This window comes from Manis pentadactyla, chromosome 2, assembly GCF_030020395.1.
Source record: "Manis pentadactyla isolate mManPen7 chromosome 2, mManPen7.hap1, whole genome shotgun sequence".
Taxonomy (NCBI): Eukaryota; Metazoa; Chordata; class Mammalia; order Pholidota; family Manidae; genus Manis; species Manis pentadactyla.
This window is the reverse complement of record NC_080020.1, coordinates 123603607-123623432: the sequence shown is the minus strand read 5'-3', so window position 1 is coordinate 123623432 and position 19826 is coordinate 123603607. Positions and strand designations below refer to the sequence as shown.

The following is a 19826-nucleotide window of genomic DNA, read 5'->3' as shown; positions in this document are numbered from 1 at the left end:
ACTAGTTTCATTCACAAAATACTTAATGTGTGAAAATAAAAGTTTCCTGGTGCAGTTTTCTAATATCATTTTTCACAATGGATACTTATTCATTCCATTGTTATATTTACTAGATTTTCATTCAAAACCTGATATGTTTGTTAAGGTACATTTGATATCTTTAGATCATGTAAGTTCCCTGTAAGTGATGGGTCACAGAGAACTTGTCAGCTGTAAATTTTTCAACCTTATGAAGCTAATAGATGAAGATTATAATAAATTCTGAAGTTCTCTGAAAATCCCAAGTGGGCTGTAGTTTAAGTTTGGTACTAGGATATCTTTTAACTCTTTGAAAATAATGAGCAAAATAATGTATACTTATGGTGAAAAGTTTTGAAGGTAGAGAAGTATATGAAGAAGTAAAACATTTTGAATATTTGAAATATTACCAAGAGCATCTAATTTGCAAATACAGACATAATTTTTAATTGACCAAAATTAATGTGGACAAGTAGGTAACGGTTCTCAATCTCAGCTTCTCCATTTGTAGTTGGGGAAAATACAACTGAGTACTATTGTAATGATAAGTGAAAGGTATTAAAGGACATTCATTTTATTAAGTACAAGTCAGTGAATATTTTATCCCATTATAATTCCAACACATATACAAAGTGTCTTATTATTAATAGAAATTATTTTCCTTTTGCCATTAAACAATTAAAATATGACTTTGAACATAATATCCATATTTTAGTCCATTATTTTAATTTTAAAAAATTAAAAATATTTTGATTAATAAAATGAAGGTATGCATTGAATGTTCTTTTCCTTCTACTTTGATAAACTTTTTCAGCATTTATTGTTTATGTACATTAATGCATATTATATTTATTTAAAGAAAATCACATCATTTAAATTATTTTGTCCATAGGAAGACAGACTTATTACCTAATATACATAATGAATAAATTCAAATATATCCCAAATCTAATTTTTATAAAACAATGGGAAGAATAAGTCTCAAATAAAGGTTATCTTCTGAAGAAACAGTTGTGTGTGTGAAGTTTTTGAACTTTCAAATTATGAGTAATCTCAGTAAAAGCAAAAAGAGTATAATGATAGAAAATTTAAAAATGATGTAAAGAGAAAGAAAATATAAAAAATCTCTGAATATAAAAATGGAATTGGTATGGATTCAAGTTATTGTTTCTTTCTAGACTGACCATCTTATGTTCTTGTGTTTCTTACTTCCTACTCAAATTTCTAAGGTGTCCCAGTTAAAAAGAAATTAGTGAGCACTGAGGTAGGCAGGTTAACACTATCTCATCTCTCCCAAAGACATCCACTTTCTAACACCTAGACCTGTGAATATATTACTGTGCATGTAGGTAAGGTACCCAAAAAATGGGAGTTCGCATGTCTGATTAAGTTATGGACTTCATAACGGGGACTTTCTTTATCTCTTTGAAGCAACCTAATCATGAGTCCTTACAAGTGAACTAGTGAGGCAGGAGTCTGAACATGTGATCATGGAGCTGGGACAGAGACATGTAACACTGCTGGCTTTGAAGATGCAGGAAGAGACCATGAGCCCAGGAATGTGGAAGCTTCTGTGAGCTGAAAAGACAAAGAAATGGATTCACCCAAGGAGCCCCCAGAAGGAAAGCAGCAGAGCCCACAGCTCCATGTTCTCTCATTGAGACCCACATCAAACTCTGAACCTGCAGAACTGTAGAAATTATTATGTGTATTGGTTTAAGCCACTAAATTTTTGGTAATTTGTTGCAGCAGCAAATAAAAAAACTAATACAAGAATTAAAAGAAAAGCAAATTACTGAAATAGTGGCATTTACAATACTTCCACATTAACAAAAAAAAATGATTAAGTTATGGTAGTCTTCCCTGTAATTTTAAAAGGAAATAATAGAAAACAGGATTAAATATTTTCACAAAACACCTAAAAATATTTTTTTGTCAGTTAATCAAATCATTACTTTTGTCCTCTACTGAGAAAACATACTCTCACATGGTAAAGAGACGAAAGCTATAGCTCTGTCATCAGAATAATTACAAATGTTACTTAAGAATGTTGTTATATGTCAAACCGGAAAATTTAGACACATGGTATTTCATGATTAAAAATATTGAGTAGAATGACTTCATAGCACAGTGCCATGAAAAAATGACCCAAGAGTCAATCAGAGAGTAACATATTTTTATTTGGGTACTGAATACGGTTTTATAGATATTGAGGGGATGTAGTACCTCCCTAAAGAAGTTTTCTGCTATAAATAGAGTCCTCCCAATTTTGTGACTATTAGGTATGTCAGGCCACCTGCTCAAGGTATTGGACAGGGAGGGATGTGGCAAGGAGCAGGGGGGCAAAAAGTAAAACTAATTCCCAAGTGCTACTAAACACTTTCCCCCCAGACCACAGTCTGTCAGCTTCAAATGACCATGCTGACACTATTTGGTCAGAAGACCAAAATCACACAGGCACTACCCCACCCCTTCTCAAAGCTAATATCTAACTTTATTAAACCAATTAAATAATCGATTGTAACCACTTGGAAGGATTTGTGAAACTCAGACAACTGTTTCTTCCAAGTGGTTACAATCGATTATTTAATTATAATCAAAGAATATGTCTTTATAACATTAAAATCTGTATAAGTTTAATGTGTGAATTTGAAAAAAATGCAGCCTTCATATATTCACACAGCTACAAATCATATATTCATGTAGCTACAAGCCACATATTTATATATCAAACCATATATTTATACCTACAATTCTTTCCACCTAAAAAGTACACCGTATCTCATGAGTACTATAATGAGGAATAAGTAAACTGCCCTCATCTTCCAGTTCCACATCAACTTACTTTGAAGGGAGAACCATCAATATTCTGTACTTCAGAGATAAACAAAGCCTAGGGTACATGTAGCTTTATAAATTCTCCCAAACAACAACCCAAGGAAAAATTGAAAAACAGACTTATTTCCACATCTGTTTTTCAGTACAGCTCTCCAACTTGCAAAAGGATACAAATGCAAATTTTGCCATTTTCTGAGTCATAGCTATCTTGCAAAATATTGATGCAATCAAATCCATTTTACTCCAACTGTATTACATATAAGCCAGTTAAAGTAAAATTTAAAAGTAAAGACAATACATATTAATACACACAAAAATAAAAATTCACACAATAGAAACAAAAGTTTTTAACTTATAACAATGATGACATTGTTACCCTTTTGTGTAAAGCAGAGGATGCTCTCAAGGTATGTATTTTTAAACTTTGCCTATCCAAATATACATGTAAGAAATTCAATAAGATTACATTAATAAAGTTTTAACACTTTTTAGGTTGTTTTTATTTTTGGTACACACAGATTCATATACAGCCTATAAACAGTATCATAGAAGATAACAGTCTAATTAATTAAATTTGTTCTCAATAATAATGCTATGTTATTGGATGAGCAAGTTAGAAGTGTGAAAAAAAGGTGCAATGTATCTATAGTGTAATAATTCTATCATTTGATCTTACTATAAATTTAATTATTGATCTGGATAATTCCACTAAAACTTCCCTAAGAAAACTTGGTCCTGTAAATCTCCTTTGAAAAATTCCTTCTTTAAAAATGGCAGATATTGCAATTCCTTATCAAAATACCAAATAGCATTTTTCAATGAACCAGATCAAATAAACCTGAAGTTTGAAACCAGAAAGACCCTGAATAGCCAAAGCAATCCTGAGAAAGAAGAACAAAGCTCGGGGGATTATGCTCCCTGACCTCAAGCTATACTACAAAACTACAGTAATCAAAACAGTATGATAATGGCACAAGAAAAAATCAATACATCAATGGAACAGAAGAGAGAGCCCAGATATAAACCCATGTAAATACGGTCAATTAGTATACAATAAAGGAGCCATAAATATACAATGAGAAAGGACAGTCTCATCAATAACTGGTATTGGGAAAACTGGACAGCTACATGAAAGAGAATGAACCTGGACTACCATCTAACTCTATACACAAAAGCAAACTTGAAATGGATTAAAGACCTAAATTTAAGTCATGAAACCATAAACTCCTAGATGAAAACATAGACAAAAATCTCTTGAACATAAACATGAGCAATTTTTTTCTGGACGCATCTTCTTGGGCAAGGGAAACAAAATAAAAAATGAAAAGGTGGGACTACATCAAACTAAAAAGCTTTCTGTATATCAAAGAACACACTCAACAGAACAAAAAGGCAACCTACAATATGGAAGGATATAGTCATAAATTATTTGATCAGAGGTTAACATCCAAAATATAGAAGAACTCATATACCTCAACACCCAAGAAACAAGTAGGTCAGTTAAAAAATGGGCAGAAGACCTGAAGAGACATTTTTCCAAAGAAATACAAATGGCCAACAGCACACGAAAAGATCCTCCACATTGCCAATCATCAGGGAAATGCAAATCAAAACCGCAATGTGGTATTACCTCACACTAGTTAGAATGGCCACTATCCAAAATAAGTACAAGTGTTGGAGAGAATGTGGAGAAAAGGAAACATTCCTATACTGTTTTTGGCAATATAAATTGTTGCAGCCACTGTGGAAAACAGCATGGAGGTTCCTCCAAAACTAAAAATATAAATACCATACAACCCCATAAGTGTACTTCTAGGAATTTACCTGAAGAGAACAAAATCTCTGATTCAAAAAGATATATCCACACCTATATTTATCTTCACATTATTTACAATAGTCAATATATGAAATCAACCAAAGTATCCCTCAATAGATAAATGCATAAAGATGTGGTACATATACACAATGGAATATTATTCAGTCATAAAAAGACAGAAATCCTGCCATTTTTGACAACATGGATAAACATATAGACTATTAATAAGTGAAATAAATCAGACAATTTCATATGATTTCACTTATTTGCAGAATCTAAAAACAAAACAAAACAAATCGAATAAAACATCAGTAGACTCACAGACACTGAGAATTGACTGGTGGTTACCATGGAGGAGAGTTTGGGGTGGGTGGGTATGGAGGATGAGGGGGATAAAGGGGCACAAAAATCCTCAACCATAATATAAGTTCTTCATGGGGATAGTAGCCCAGCATGGAGAATATAGCCAATGATTCTGTAATATCTAGGTTGACAGACAGTTACCGCACTAGTTGGGGTGAGGAATTAATAACATGGGTAACTGCTAAACTACTGTGTTGTATACTTGAAACCAATATAAGATTGTGTATCAACTATAGTTCAATAAAAAATAAACATTTCTCCCTCCAAAACATATATAAAAATAAACAACAACAAAATGGTAGATGTTGTAAGTGAAGTAATAGGTCCTGTTTGTTTCATTGAGCTATGCACTGCTCAGTTTCTAACAGCATAATCACACATGTTCATTGGTCCATATATGTTTCTTAAAAGAATATATGCAAATTAAGATAGAAAATACAGATTAAAACACTAGTATATGATTGCCTCAACAACATTAAACATTATATTTGTCACTTAAAGGAGGTATAAATTTTCCTTAGAAATCTTCATTTGTTTTTAAAGAATGACACATTTCATTCAATTTTAAGACATAAAGAATATTAGCAGAAAGTATTATGATTAAGTTATCTTTCTATTCAATTCCTTTTTCTTCTTATTTGTTTTACATTTTATCAAAATGTGATTTATCATCTGTTAAATATGTAAAAGATAAAGAATATTTCACATGACTTACCAAAATCATAATTTATCTTCCATATTAAATTTCTAACTCTGAAAAGAATTCTTAATATATAAAATGTAAAATGAGAAATATACAAAACACTCAAGACACTGAGTCTCTCAATTTGCTGATTTTAATAGTTCCTTTTCCTTTTTACTAATGCTAGTTGTTCATTTATATCCATCTTCTGGATATAAAGAAACATCACTCACCTAATGATTGATTAGAGGTATAAGAAGAAAAGGTGATGTTTTCAAGTTCAGGGTCCCATTTTTAAAAGTAAAGAAGCATAAACCCAAAGCAAAAACACATTAAGAGGATCATTTACCAGGATCAAGTGGGATTTATTCCATGGACATAAAGATGGTTCGATATTCACAAATTAATCAATGTGATACACCACATTAACAAAAGGAAGGATAAAATCCATGATCATCCCAATAGATGCAGATAAAACATTTGACAAAAATAAACACCTGTTCATGATAAAAACTCTCAACAATGTGGGTGAAGTAGGAACATATCCCAATATAATAAAAGCCATCTATGGCAAACCCACAGATAACACACTTAAATGGTGAAAAGCTAAAAGCTTTTCTTCTAAGACCAGGAAGAAACACTCTCACCACTTTTATTCAACATTGTACTGGAAGTCCTACCCACAGCAATCAGACATGAAAAAGGCACAAAAAGCATCCAAAATGGTAAGGAAGAAGTAAAATTGTTACTATTTGCAGATGGCATAATACTATATATAGAAAACCTGTAAAGATTCAACTAAAAAAATATAGAATGAATGAATCAACTCTGTAAAGTTGCAGGATACAAAATCAATATACAGAAATCTGCTGTGTTTTTGTACAAAGTAGCAGAAAGAGAAATTAAGAAAACAATCCCAGTCAAAAATTACATAAAAAATAATAAAATACCTAAGAATAAATTGAACAAAGAGGTGAAAATATTGAACTCCTAAAGCCTTAACACATTTATGAAAAAGTTGAACACACCACAAATAATTGGAAAGATATTCATGATCATGGGTTGGAATGCTTAATATTGTTAAGTGCCCATTTCACCTAAAGCAATCTATAGATTCAATGCAGTCCTATCAAAATATCAGTTTCATCATTTTCACAGATCTTGAGCAAATGATCAAAAATTTGTGTGGAACAACAAAAGAACCCCAATTGCCAAAGCAATCTTGAGAAAGAACAAAGCTGGAGGTATAATGCTTCCTGACTTCAAACCATACTACAGAGCTACTATAATCAAAACAGTACGGTGCTGACAAAAACCAGACACATAGAGCAATGGAACAGACTAGAAAACCCAGAAATAAACCCACACTTGTATGGCTAACTGATATGTGACAAAGAAGGTAAGAATGTACAACAGGGGAGTCTTTTCAAAAAATGGTACTGGGAAAACTGGAAAGCTACATGCAAAAGAATGAAACTGGATCATTGTCTTGCAGCACTCACAGAAATAAACTCAAAATTGAGTAAAGACAAAAATATAAGACCTAAAACCATAAAACTCCTTGGACAAAACATAGGCAGTGACTCCTAAACATTGGCATCAGTAATTTTTTTCTGGATATGTCTCCCCAGGCAAGGGAAACAAAAGCAAAAACAAACATGTGGGACTGTATCAAACTAAAAAGCTTCTGCACAGCAAAGGAAAACATTAATAGAATGAAAAGGCACGCAATGAATGTGAAAAGAGATTTTCAGATATATCTGATAAGGAGCCAATGTACTAAATACCTAAAATATATATAAAGAACTCATGAAATGAAACACCAAAAAAACAAAACAAAGCCCCAAATAACTGATTATAAAATGGGCAGAAGATCTGAATAGACATTTTTCCAAAGAAGGCTTACAGGTAGACAGCAGACACATGAAAAAAAATGTTCAACATCACTGATCATTAAGGAAATGCAAAGCAAAACCACAAAACGGCATTACCTGAGAGTGGTCGGAATGGCTAGTATCAAAAGGCAGTAAGTAATAAGTTAGTAAAGATATGAAGGAAGGGGAACCCTCATGCACTATTGGTGAGAATATAAATTGATTCAGCCACCATGAAAAGCAGGATGGAGGTTTTTCAGAAAACTTGAAATACTATATAAACCAGTAATTCCACTTCTAGGAATTAACCCAAAAAAAACCAACATCATTAATTCAAAAAGATATATTCACTCATGTTTATCACAGCATTATTTACAATAGCCAAGATATGAAAACAGCCCAAGTATCCATGAACAGATGAATAGATAAAAAAGATGTGGTACGTATGTGCACTGAAATATTATTTAGACATTAAAAATAATAAACTCTTGCCATTTGTGATGACATGGATGACCTAGAAGGTATTACGTTAAGTGAAATAACTGAGACAGAGGAAGACTAACACCATATGATTTCACTTTTATGTGTAATCTAAAAAATAAAATAAACGAACAAACAAAACAGGAATAGACTCATGAACACAGAGAACAGGTGGTTGCTATAGGGAAAGTAGGTGGGATCTAGGAAAATAGCTACAAAGTTCTAATTATAAGATAAATCAGTCATGAGGATGAAAATACAGCATAAAAAATATAGTCAATAATATTGTAATATATTTGGTGACAGCTGGTCACTACACATATCGCAGTGAGCACTTAGTGGTAATGCATGTAACTGCTGAATCATTGTGTTGTATACCTGAAACCAAAACAGTATTGCATATCAACTACATTTCAATTCAAAAATGAAATAAAATCAAGGAAGCATGCCTTCTTCCTTCCTGGAGGTGATATTCCCACATGCAACTTTTCTTCTTGCAGATGGGGCAGTAAGACCTGGGTTCATACAAAGGTGAAAATGAAAATGGCACACAACCATCCCTGGAATTATCTCTTCTAAATGGTTATGTCAAACATACTGCTTATGCTTTTTAAATCTTTGGATTTAAGAGAATATTTATTGTGCATGAATGTTGGGGTCCTTTTTTCATTACAGCAGCTTTGAATTGACATCAACTAATATATTTCCTTTGTGAAGAAAAATACAGCACTCTGGTGCCCAGGATCAGATTATTTTGATTAAAGGTAGTATCATTTCACATTTTGAAGGAAATTGGTAATGGTTAGTTATATGTAATAGTAAAAAGTTTACATTTAACCTAGGTTCAGTTATTTTTTAAGAGCTCTTTTCTCATGTTCAGGTATAAATTCTGTATTTCAGACTACTTCATTTAATAAATGAAGATCATTAACATGTTGTGATATATTTATATTCTATTTCTTCCTAATATTTCACATGCCTTTCTAAAGCATACAATTTTGAACAATTAACTATTAAAATGTGTAATTCGTTTGCAAGTTTTCTGATAATCCTTAGTGACCTTACATTTTCAGCTTTGTCAACCTCTCAATAACCACTTCTAAAAGTTAGAATCGGTTCCCTCAAGAAATCCCATAAATGAAGTAAATTTTAAAATTCTTTCATGCACTATGCTGCCAATCACTGTGGCTAATCCCATTCGAGCTCCATCATTAGTATTCCAAGGTAGGGATTCCCAACTGCACCAATGTTGTCCAACATCAGGAAGTGGGGAGGAGGGTATGAAAGCAAGGCTCCCAGCAGACCTCCACATGACAGCATGTGTGAATCAATTTTAATTAATTCTGCCTCTTTAAAATCTGTCTGCTCTTTACGAGAGATTGCTATCTGCCTCAGACACTATGGCAAGATAATTAACAGAACCACTGCTGGAGACTGATAGCACAGGCGGCAGCTCATACCTGTGGCAGCAACTCCCTGTCATCCAAGTGCCATAGGATTGTAAAAGTAAAGGACATGCAGTGCAGTACATTCATTTTACTAAATAAGTGCATTATTTACAGCACACCACATAGAGCTGTATCTATCTAGCATGTAACAGAAATAAAGAAGGTTGTTTCTAAAACCACTTTAAATCATCCTGGCAACTTAGTCTGTTCTGACAAACTCGCTCTAAATAAGACCACCCCCAACAACCGCAACAGCGTTTTGTTGTCCTGCTTCCTACCCTACAAACTTGCAATAATCATTCCATAAACGAAAAAATAGAAAGCTGTGAACTAAAGAAATATTAAACAATATATTAAGTTCTCCAATATGCACTTAACAGACAAATGTCTTTACGCTTTGTTTTGTGGTCTCCTTCCATTTTCTTCTACAAATAAGAATTATTTAATTAGTTACAATTAAGTAGTATTCCCCAAACAGAGTAAACTTTGCTTTAATACTAGAATCTGACATCTTTTCCAAATGCAGAAATTTGCTCATCTCTTCAATGACTGACTTAATAACTTGATATTTATTTACTTATTTGCTTACTTTTTACATATAGTGGTCAGTAGAAGGGCCAGAAAATTGTATACTAAACTACTATGAGAAAGGTAGCACAGCTCTAATAATCATGCTATATTCAACATGCTTGAGTCACTCTTAACTGAGAAATCTATCATTCTCTGGTATTGTCCCAAATAATTATTTCCATCATCATTCCATCAGACATCCTCTCAGGAGTCTCACATTTAACTACCTGTTGTCTATTTATATTATCTATTAAGGAAATAATAAGACTTTAAAACTAAATACAATCTTGTAGACTATAGTCAGTGATTCTGTAACATCTATGTTGACAGATAGTCACCACACTAGTCGGGGTGAGGATTTAATAATCTGGGCAACTGTTGAACCACTGTGTTGTATATTTGAAACCAATAAGGATGGAAATCAATACTTCAAATAAAAAAAGAAAACACCTTAGAAGTACAATCAGAGAGAGGGAGACATGTTTCTCAGTAAATCCAACACCAGCCACTGTTACCTCCCATATTGCTGAGGCAGACCAGCTGAACACCAAAGTACCTGCAGTATCTTTAAACATTAAGGGCACACTATGTTCAAGATGTTCTCTCTAAAAATACGTGTGATGGAACTGAGGGCAATTCAGAAAACAGCAGATTCTCATCTATCTCTGATTCCCTCTCGGGCATATGCATTCATGAAGTGAAATACTGGGTAAAAACCACCACTAATTATTTAAATTAATTTTTCTTGTTCCGCAACCTCTCTCTGTTTCAGAAGGGGTGATCTTGAGTGCAGCTCCAGTATATACCATCTATTTCAGACCACAGTTTATTTCTTAACTAGAATTCCAATATAGTAATCTATATTTTACTTTCAGAAGTTTTTAGTCCTTTAATGTACAGTGTAAAGAGTTTGTTTAAGAAGTCAAATTTTAATAAAATTTGAGAAACATGCAAAAAAAAATCTTGGCCAGAGATCTGATTTACATAAAGAAGGTTAATAAACTCAAAAAAGTCAAAAGACATTACTAAGTCCCCAAATTAGTGAGCGGTAGAATCATGCCTGGCTACCTGGACTTCTGACTTGTAGGCCAGTATGTACTTCAGTAATGAGCCTGCTTTGCAATCACAGAAAAACCGACTTAGATTTATTTCAGAGGCTATGACAAATGGATTCTTTCTTCCAAAGCCTTGTTTTACTTTTTTTTTTTCCCATTTTTTTCTCCAATCTCTGGTATATACATTCACATCTTAGAACTGAAAAGACTACTTTCCTGTCTTACTGCTATACAGTTCACGAAAGACTTTTTTCCCTATTTTTGTACTAAAAAGTACTGAGATTAGGAAAAACCACTTTGCTGCTTGACCCACGAGATATCTGCCCCTTGAAGAACCTGAGCCAACTGACACAGCATACTTCTCAGGAATAACACCTGCTATCAGCACTTGCCTCGGTACCCCTCCTCTGAGCCACCACCAGTCCAGAGCTATTATCACATAAATTCAGCCCAGTTCAAACTAGTTCCTTTAACTGCAACACCTGACTTAAAATGATCCAAATTCAGAAATCATTTTTAGTGAAACTCTAAACTTATCTATCCCTGAGTTCTCCCTTCTGAGATGTTCTTAAGACTCTGTAGATGGTACTATAATTTTTATTAGTGTTCTGTAGAGAAACAGAACTGATAAGATGTGTTTTTATACAGAGATATTTATTTTAAGAAAGTGGCTCATGTGATTGTTGAAACTGGCAATTCCAAAATCTGCAGCATGGGCTCACAGGCTAGAATCCCAAAGAAGCAATGATGCAGTTCAAGCCCAAAGGCATTCTGCAGGCGGTATTCCCCCTTCAGGGCGACCAGTCTTTTTCTTAAAAACTTTAACTGTTTGGGTAAGGCCCACCCACATTTTGGAGTACAATCTGCTTTATTCAAAGATGATTGATTTAAATGTTAATCTCATCCAAAAGACAGCCTTACAGCCACATCCAGAAGTGCTTCAACACATACCTGGGCACTGTAGCCTACCCAAAGTGATATATAAATTTAACACCACATCCTTTATTAGAGCAAATTAAATAAACTTAGTTTTGCTTGATCAACAATATCTCTAGTGGTCATTATGGGAAACCAACAGCTGACATGCCCTTTGCAAACTCTAGGCCAATGTAGAAGTGTCATGGCTAATAAGGCATTCCAGTTACTTGGTTAATTCTGAATCTACATAGAAGCTAAGATTCATGAGGGAAAGGGGTATTTTATTTTGTTAATTGTAATTCTCAGTGCCTAAAGCAATGACTAATAGTAGATACTCAACAGATACTTGAAAAATAGATGAATAAGAAAAATGAATTAATAAATCAGAAATTCTGGCATATTATATGCAAAGAAGATTATATTTTCAAAATGACCCCATCATCTAAACATACATCCTGTAGAAACTCTCTTGCATTTCAGTAATTAAAATTCAGTATGCACATACTTTGTTTTCATACTTCTTAACAGTTCCTCTCATTTCTTAATAAGTGACACTAAAGATGCCAGACTCATCACTTACATTCACTGGTTTCCATCTCAAAAAGCTCTAAGTGACAAAGATACCTGAGTATCAAATGGATGCAATCTTGTTCATGAAGACTGAATGGTATTCTGCTTCTTGATTTATTATCCTGGGTTTTTTATTGATAGAACTTCATATTTCAAAGATTTTTCACATGTATCATCTTAAATCTTTATAAAAACCTGTTGAAAGCAACTCATTTTTCTTATTTCAGTTAAGAAATTAAACTGTTGGAGAAAGGGTACCCTTGTAGAGTTTTATGAAGGACATGCATCCCAGGGCATACTACCATGGACTCTGTGATTAAAAGGTGAACGATTACCTACAATGGTAAGTGCTATGGAAATGTTTGTCAAACTGAATTAAACCTCTTGGGAAACATTTTGAAAGACTCATTATACTAAAACCTTCCATACTTTTGACTATACAAGGAAATTATATTTTTCTGAATTCACCCTTCTTCCAATCGGAACATTAAGAAATGTTCTAGAAGCTTAAGATATTGGATCTAGGCAATAGTATCTTCTTTGTACTTTAAATGCCAAATATCCTATAAATTTACCATGAAAAATGTTATACTATTTATACCTGAAATAAAACGTGGGTACAAACTAATAGATATTTTAATTTTGAATTAGGAAATTCCTATATACCAATTTATACAAGAGTTTTCTCATCTGGCAAAGCAACCCTTCTATCAGTTAACCTGATGTCTTAATTGGTCATTAAAAATGTCTGCAAATTATTTATCTTCTTGAACTTACCGTTTATGCTAAAGAGAATGTATAATTAATCACAAAAGAAGTCATTTTATCTATAAAGCTATTAAAATGAAAACAAAAACTTATGATTTACCATATTTTAATAATAATTCATTACACCTTGATCTTCTAGTGAATTGAAGAATTTATAATTTTTTAAACACAAACACACATAAAGGCCTTATAAAATGCCAAGGGTAGAAGAGGAATCCTAAAGATTATAGATATCATTTCTTTATTTTCCCAGCAAAAATGGTATACTCAGAGAGGTAACTTGTTTTAACAATTAGTCAGTGGTTAAACTAGTATTCAAAGCCGATTATATATTATTCTAAAACCCAGCATATGCTTCAGTAATTGTGTGTGTGTGTCTGTATGTGTGTGGTTTTATGCACCTCTATGTTTATCACAGCACATTTACAACAGTCAAAATATGGAAGCAACCTAAGTGTCCATCAATAGATGAATGGATAAAGAAGAGCTGGTATATAATACACAATGGAATATTATTCAGCCATAAGAAGAAAACAAATCCTACCATTTGCAACAACACTGATGGATCTGGAGGGTATTATGCTCAGTGAAATAAGCCAGGTGGAGAAAGACAAGTACCAACTGATTTCACTCATTTGTGGAGCATAAGAACAAAGCAAAAACTGAAGAAGCAAAACAGCAGCAGACTCACAGACTCTGAGAAGGGACCAAAGGTTGCCAAAAGGAAGAGGGTGGGGAGGGTGTGGGGGGAGGGAGAGGAAAGGGGATTAAGGGGCATTATGATTAACACACATAATGTAGGGGGTCACGGGGAAGGCAGTATAGCATGGAGAATGACTTTATAGCATCTTACTATGCTGGTGGACAGCGACTGTAATGGGGTTGGGGGGGAGACTTGATAATATAGGTGAATATAGTAACTACATACAGTGTTGCTCATGTGAAACCTTAAGACTGCATATCAATAATACCTTAATAAAAATTTAAGAGTCATTCATACTCTTAGCAATTTACATTCCAGTATCATTTCCTGAGTGGGGCACAAAGTTCTATCATTACCTTTTTAACAAGGAAACTATTATAACCTTGACAATCGATATTAGACCACTTGAATCCACAGAGCTTAATGATCACGACTGAGGACTGAGATTATTCATATCAAACCAACAGAACTGTTTTGTCCAGGACAACCTTTCTAGGAAGATAAGGGTGTAAGTTAATAATTTTGCTGTTTGCTTCAAGAAATTCCTATAAACAAATTTATCTGGAGAGTTTATTCATCGGGGCAAACAAGTCTATCAGGACATATTAGTTAGTTGATCAAATAATTTTCTTTTCAGTTTGGTTATCATGACTTTTTTCCAAGACCCATACCTTTTCCTCCATGCCACATTCCATGCCACGAACTTTGCTCAACCACGAACACTTCTCTGCACATAATTATCTTCTTAAACCACTTGAACCCAGATCCCCAAACACCAAAAACACAAACACTAAGAACATCTATGTCTATATCTGTACTTCTTAGACACTAATAATAATCTTCATATTGATATTCTACCTTACTGCCATAGGTCTAATGAACTTAGCTTTACTTTGTGTGTATGTGTGTGTGCATGCATGTGTGTCTACATATGTGTGTGTGCATGTGTGAACTTAGCTTTACTTTGTGTATGTGTGTGTGTGTGTGTGCGCGCAGTCTTTTGGAGAATCAAGAATTGATAACCTACTGCCCTTTTATCTTTGTTGTAATCTAATTATCTAAAAATATCTTCAGAAATAAGCTGAATAATTGAACATTCTTACAATTTAAGTGTGTAAAAAAAGAATTAAAGGCTGAGTACCACCTCTCTACACCTAACCTTTCTTCATCTATAAAATGATAAAAATCTGCCTTATGTTTTATGTAATTCAGTGGGAAAGTATATTTTCATGTGACATATTTTCCTTTAGTTCAATTAACACAATTGATCATCAACTATCAATATCAAAATACAAAGGATAATGCAATTCAACTGTCTAGCATCCTATTTGGATTATGATATTAATTTGTGAAATAATGTGAAAGAATATGGTCATCATACACTAATAATTAGTTGTAAACATAAATGAATATACTTAAAAATTAAATACAGTGAACTCAGTTAAAAATATTAAATGTATGACTGTGAATTCCTGCAAACACATGATAAATGAAATGTAGCAAAGGTGCTTGAATAACAGTTTCATAAATATTTTACATGAACCTCTGAAAATTTGTTCAGTCAATCCATTCCCTTTTAAGCAGAGACTCATTTGTTCTTTTAGTTTCTAACCTATAAAAGTAAAAGTGGAAATTTCAAAAATTTGGTATACTCAGAGAGGTAAGTTGTTTTAACAATTAGTCACTGGTTAAATGAGTATTCAAAGCCGATTATATATTACTCTAAAAGCCAGCATATGCTTCAGACCCACATCCCCTTTCTTCCATCATGCCTCAAAAATGGTAAACAAATGGCTAGAGATGTTCCAAATTTAAATAAAATTTGATAATTTTTTTTCCTGAGGAGAGTGATCATCTCATTTCTAAATTTAGCTACATTTACTCACCAAGTGAAATTCAGTAAATTCTTATTACATAATATTGTACATAAAAATCACAAAGAACACACAGCATTTTGGATGAACAATAATTAAAATACGGAACTTCAACCAATTTCTCTACGCACTAACTGGCTAATTAAAGTCTAAGATACTCTACCTCAGGTTCTTGGGTAGTCTCTCTTAATAGTTTACAAAATTATGTATATAATATTGTACAAAAAAATGTATATATTTCATAAAAGGCTAAGATAGTATAAGTTTTACAAACTTACAAAATATATTAAATGAAAGTTTAGTATGTAAATATACAACAGCTATCATTTTTCATATTTAGAAATAACTTGATTTTATTGAAAGGCTAAAATAACCCTCACAAAATCCCATACACTCTTTTATTTTTTTTATTGAAGTATAGTTAATATTCAATATTATACTGGTTTCAAGAATACAACACAGCAATTCAACAGTTATACAGATTATTAAATCCTCACACCAACTAGTGCAGCTATTGTCTGTCAACATAGAAAGATATTACAGAACCATTGGCTATATTCTCCATGCTGCACTTCCATTCCCATGACCAACTCATATTATGATTGAAGATTGAATTTTGTGCCTTTTTATCCCCCTCACCCACATACCCCAAATCCTTCCCCATGGTTACCAGTCACTTCTCAGTGTCTGTGAGTCTACTAATGTTTTTTTCATTTTCTTTTTTTTTTAATTCCAAATATAAGTGAAATCATACGGTATTTACCTTTCTCTGCCTGGCTTATTTCACTTAGCAAAATACCCTCTAGGTCCGTCTACATTTTATCCAGATTTTTAAATTGTTAACATTTTGCCTCACTTTACCATTTGTGCTCCCTTCCTCCAACATCCAGTGTACTTTTTTTTTACTTTAATATTTAAGAATAAACAGCACATATTTTGTGCCTGTACTCCTAAATACTTTAGTTGTATTTCTCTCATAAAACCTATAATTAGAATTATTTCATCAATAATTACCAAATCCAATCTTTAGTCATAGTCAACTGTTACCCTTTACATGTAGATAAATGATATAGATAGATAGGTATTTATGGATATCCTCCCATTCTAGCATAGGTATGTAAGTAAATAGTGGAAGGAGGGAAAGCTTTCCTTATGGTAGAATTCTAACCAATAATCCAGAATTAATCATCAAACTGAACAAGAAAATTAGAGGGTAAACATGTAATGAAAGATATGATATATAGTCTCAAATAATCTCCCCAAAATTACTTTTTAAATATAAAAGGAATACTCTATACTAGAAAAATTAATCAAGCATCATGTCACTGAAGGATCAAAGTGAACAATCACCACTAATGGGACAAATTGTCACATTTCTCCTGATACGGTGCCCTGAGATGGGTACATCACTTCCATGGTATTCTTGCCTCAAATGCTTAATGTGAAACTGGCCATGAGGAAGTATCTGGAAAACCCAGACTGTGGGTAATTCTCTCTAATAACTTGCCTATACTCTTCAACTATCAATATCATGAAAGGCAAAGCCAGAGAAATTGTTTCAGAATACATATGACACTGAAATGCGCTGAATCCTGGAAGGAGGAATTGGCATACTTTATGCATGCAAAGCTTAAAAAGTGACACTAAGGTAATTCTGCTTGTCTTCTTTTTAAGCCAAATAAAAGGAAGTGCCATTAATGAAAACATGCAAGAACCATGACAATCAAACTTGAATTAAGGAATAAATGCTTTATTATTTATTCCTGTGATTAAGGACAATGAACACATGTCAGAATACGCTATAAAGTGGGACCTATCTCTGCTCACCTACTCACTGAATATTAGACTGCTTGTTCACCATTATTACAGGAATCCCACACAAGAAGCGCACACTCTTAGAACCTGAAGCAGCCAAATGATACTAATGAGATACTAAGGAGTTAATTCTAAAATGTCTACTAAGTACAGAATTTAAGTATATTTCCTAGAGGATATCACTAGAAGAATGATCTGTCTAGTCAACCATAGTAATAATTATGTAAGAAAGTCTCTATCATTATAGATTTATTTATTGGAGAGAGTTAATCATATGGTTGTACAATACAGAAGCTCACTATTTTTGGCCAGAATAATCCACAGTTTTAGGGGAAACCATTGGAGACCTGAAGTCCCATATAATACCAAGTTAATGACTATTACAAGTATCTTCTAGGGTAGATCATTTTTTTACCAGTTAAAATACAGGAAACTTGTCAAATTGACTATAGTTTAGCTGCCATTTGAACACTTAGCTTTTTGAAAACGGCTTGATTTTCACTTTGGGGGTATATGAGTATGTGTAACTTCCTTTCTACATAATCAGGCCAGGTAAAATGTATAGGTCACAAGAGGACTTGTTTTGAAGTTTGGGCCTCCTGAGACATAAATCTTACAGGAGTTATAATTTAACAATGCACTCAACTGATATATCCTCACTGAACATACCATATATACATATAGCTAACTTATTGCATGAATTATAGTTTAAAATAATTGTTTTAATGACTTTTCATAATTTAAAAATCTGTGATGCATGCATGGCATGTGAACACATCACACATCAATAATTTTGATTTTTTTTAATTTATGAGATAATATCACCTGTGCTAGGTTTTTAAAATCTATTTTTGCAATTACAAACCTCTTAAATGTTTGGGTCCAAAGACTTATGGGTATAAAAGCAAATTTTAAAAAATTTTAGAAGGAAAGACAATGTATTTTATTTATGTCCTTAAGAGCATGCAAAATTCCTTTAAAAAGATACAAAGATCATAAAGCAAAACAAATAAAAAAGTCAACTACATTAAAGTTTAAACATCAAGATAAAGGATTATCAAACAGAATGTATAAAAGATTCCTACAAGTCTAAAATGAAATGATTGACAATAAAGTTGAAAAAGTGGACAAAGAGTATAAGAAGGTAAATTAATAAGGGGAAACCAGAACGGCCAAGAGACTGAGAATATAAATATATGGACTCTCATTATAATCAAGGAATTAAAAGTGAAAATCACAAAAGGATGTAGTTTAGCTGTCATCCCAGCAAAAACACCAGCTGATTTCCAACTATTGGCAAGGATATAGAGCAACAGCAACTCTTGATGCTAGTAGATCAGTTTTATGCATTTTGAATGCTGGACAGTTCTATTTTGGGTATTCTGTTTATTCAGTTGTTGATTTAATTTTTTTCTAACTGTAAATGAAGCTGTTATAAAGATTCTTATGCATGTCCTCCTATACCTCTACAAGCATTTTTCTAGGATATCTTAAAGTGGAATTTTTTGTATGGTATGTACATATTTTTAAATGCACATACTTTGAAGTTAGTTTCTAAATTGAGTATAGCAGTTGACATGCTCACTAGCATCAAGAGTTATTGCATGTATTTGACTATGATTGGACCATTGGAAAAATAAAATGAATCTAATGTTTGTACATTTTAAACAATCCATTTGGTCTAGGAATTGACTTTATCTTTGACATAATTCCTACAAAATCACATAACCTTTTGAATATTAAGCCATTGCATGGGAAAAAAGCAAATGAATACCCCGTTTTCTTGAGATCTATGAATGTAGTAGGCTAAAATGAACTTGGACTTTGAATGCCACTTGATGGGATATAAGCATTAGATTATTAATCAGTAGTCATTTCAGATGGACCCTTTTGCCTTGGTCATTTCAGAACAAAAAAAAGTATTCATTTTCAAACTGACAAGACTGTTCTGTTTGCATTTTTTCAACTAAATCTGAGAAAATGAGTTAAACCGGATGCCGCCATCTCAAGGAATATTAGGTCCATTGAGTAGCA

The 19826-nt window shown here is 32.9% G+C and overlaps 1 protein-coding gene across 2 annotated transcripts in view; it reads right to left on the bottom strand.

Moving 5' to 3' along the window:
• CDH12 (cadherin 12) overlaps nt 1-19826 on the bottom strand; it is a 996051-nt gene that overhangs the window by 897594 nt on the left and 78631 nt on the right. The gene's annotated exons all lie outside the window — the stretch shown is intronic.